This window comes from Helicoverpa zea, chromosome 26 (genome assembly GCF_022581195.2).
Source record: "Helicoverpa zea isolate HzStark_Cry1AcR chromosome 26, ilHelZeax1.1, whole genome shotgun sequence".
In the NCBI taxonomy this organism is placed as follows: Eukaryota; Metazoa; Arthropoda; class Insecta; order Lepidoptera; family Noctuidae; genus Helicoverpa; species Helicoverpa zea.
In genome coordinates, this window is record NC_061477.1 from 1888832 (window position 1) to 1892102 (window position 3271).

The 3271-nt window shown below is 40.6% G+C and overlaps 1 pseudogene; it reads right to left on the reverse strand.

Annotated features, from left to right (window-relative positions):
• Nucleotides 1-325: 325 nt before the first annotated feature.
• On the reverse strand, nt 326-1766 carry LOC124642872 (annotated as a pseudogene).
• Nucleotides 1767-3271: the final 1505 nt, after the last annotated feature.

Genomic DNA, 3271 nt, shown 5'->3' on the forward strand with positions numbered 1-3271 from the left:
TCGATTTTCGGCTTACATACTTGCTTACTTACATTTATTTCGAAATAATTATTTCGAAATTATCGGATACTATACATAATGCAAATAATTATATGTGTCAGTTCGCGGTAAATTTATTTATTTATTTATTTATTCCTTTATTTCAGGCAACTAGGGCCCATAAAAATACAAATACACATATATCGTACATTACAATACTTATAAACTAATACATAAAAATTCACCATATCAATATATATATACAATACTATATCTATAAAAACTTAAACATACTATAAATACATAACAAATATTCTTAAAACTAATGCACACGATGTGTCGGCGTCGTGTTACGCTGACTGGTGTCACGTAGCCGGCCACGAAACCGGCGGTACAGAACACCCTTCGGCCAAAAATCTTCCTTGAGGACCTTCTCGAGACCTTGTGTCGGAACACGCACCACGAACGAGTTAAAATTTGTGTTGTGACGCGGTTCCAACCTCACGACCCTCAAGGTCCAGCTGGTCTTCACGCGCAGATATTCCACGACCTCCTCAACCTTCGTGGAATGGTGCAGCCTGGACACGTACAGCTGCGTCGTCGGAATAGCTGGACGCAGCAGCATATTGGGCCCCGCCAGCGCAGTACCGCACTGGTTCCGACAAGGAGGTTTCTTTTTCTTCCTCTTCTCGACCTTGACGAAACCATCCTTGTCGCACGTGTCGACCTTGGGACCCTGCCTTCTCAAAACCTGGTTTGGTTTCGATCGGCTCTTCTTACCCCCTTTTGTGGTTTCCGCTATTTTAACCTGCGAGTTTTGTGGCTCAACAGGCTTCTTAGCGGCTACAATTGCTGCGTAGGCTCGTTTGGGGGTTGACGAACCTACACGAGTCATCGTCTCTACCGATGTCGAGGCAGGGACGGCGGCGGCACACGTTGCAACGCATGCATTCTCGGCAATAGGTGACGCATTCGAGCCCGCCGACTCGAAACTGCAGATGGAGGCATTTTGCGCCCCGCGACGCGTGTTCACATTTCTGTCGCCGTCAGTAGGTGACCTACTTGCAGAAATTGCATTGCGCAATGCTACTAATTCTGCCCGTAGATCACTGATGGTGTTATTGGACACCTCCAGCTAATGCTGCATCTCGGCCTGGCTTTGCTTCAGAAGTGTAATGTCCTTCAGCAGCCTGGTGACATCTACGTGGTCGAACGTGATGGGAGGAAGCTTGTGCAGGTCCTTCGCCACGAAATCGGGCACGTCGTCCGGGTCGGTCTCCTTCAACAGCGTGACGATGTCTTGGAGACTCTTCTCTGTGCCATCCCTTCGACGAGACGGCATCTGGCTAACTTTGCCAAGCGTCGTGAAAAGCAGCAATTTAGCACTGCTAATTTCATCTTCCTTGAACGAGGTCTTGCAGATCTGCAAGATGCTAACCTCGTCCATGTAGTCGATGGCATGTTTAATAAATGCCAACACTTCGTTGGCTATGAGCGTTTGTGCACTCATAGCGAAAACCGGGCAGCGGCTATAGCCGCGCAATTCGCGAATTTAAAATTCATACAGTGCAGCGCAAACGCGTCCGTACTTGACCGCGTATCGCACTGGACTGTCAAAAAAAAAAAAAAAACCTTAAAAACAACACCCATAAGGTAAAAGGTACCTTATGGGTGTTGGCACTTACGACATTATATTTTTTTAGTCTAAGCAAGATTGTAGAATTTGTATCTCCAAATGACTTAAGCACCAAAGTCCATAAGGTACCTTTTGTCATGAAATGACACATATTTCCCTTCGGTAGCTATATTGTTCGAAATACATAATAATTAAATCGAAACTTAGATGCACTTGATGAATCGGAGAAATAACTGTCATTAACTATGAATTATGAAAAGTATCAATACTTATCGAACAGTCTCTTTATCTTACAGCGGCAACCTTTTCTGGACTTAAAAGGAAAAGAGAAAACTATAGGTAGGTACTAATTCATACATTTTATCAGTCGTCTATCTCGCTCCCAGACTACGTCAGAAGTACATATATAGATAAAAATACATTCTATATAAAGCAGGTACCAACGAGTGCATCAGCGCTATTACACTGGCGTATTTTTATCGCGCGTAGCAAAACCGAGCTTTTTACAATATACCTATCTACATATGTTGATCGACAACCGAGCAGTATTAGGTACTTGGAAAAACTGAGTGGAAAATCAGCTACGGTGAAAATGCTGTGAAGGTGCGTCTAGATTTTAGAAAAATTGAATAAATTGTTCTAGGTTTTTTCCCTTATCAAATTTATTTTCCATCCATTGTATATCCAGATAGAATGGAAATTCGGTCGGTTTAAAAGCACCCTTATAAAATATGTTTCTTTAATTTATTTATGTATACCTATATGTCTTGCAATAATAGTAAATACGTCAACAACTGACGTGATGTCGTTGCTAACTTAGCTCGGATTTATACGTCAAGATTTAATGTGCACGCGCATAAAATACGTTTATAGACTATATACTATACGCTACGCTATAGCCTAGATAGATCGATAAGCAAGTAGGTAAGTAGTTATAAAATATAGGATATAATGTGCACAGTCAATCAAAGAACATATACAATTTTATCTATACATATAATAAATCTGTAAAAAAACTGTGTCTGTACATTGAATATATTAAAAAAATAATAATTGGGTGAGGTTTAGAAACAGCAATGGAGCACAAATCCAAAAAAAAAATTATGTCTGTATGTCTGTTCGTTTGTACACGCTAATCTTCGGAACTACTGGACGGATTTCAATGATTTTTTCTTTGTTGTATCAGTATTAAGCCTGGTCAACATATAGGCTATAATGTATCTTCGAAACTTGAAGACCTGATGCAGAACACCAACAAACCAACAAAACTATAAGAGATACAAAAATGATGCCATGGCAAAAATTGTTTCATGTGATGAGCATTTTCAGCTGAGATAATAAATTTTAAGATCTGGAACACCTGATGTGGAACCTCAAGAGCCCAGCTTCTCTGTACCATATACAGGTGTGACGTTTTAGCAAAAGTTGTTCAATTTGATCAGCACTTTCTATTGACTTATATAAATTGAAGATCTAAAACACCTGATGTGGAACTCCAGGGGCCCAGCTAGACTATAGCATATAGAGGTGTGACGTTTTAGCAAAAGTTGTTCAATCTGATAAGCACTCTCTGTTAACTTATAAAAATTGAAGATGTAAAACACCCGATGCGGAACCCCAGGAGCCCAGCTAGACTATAGCATATAAAGATATGAC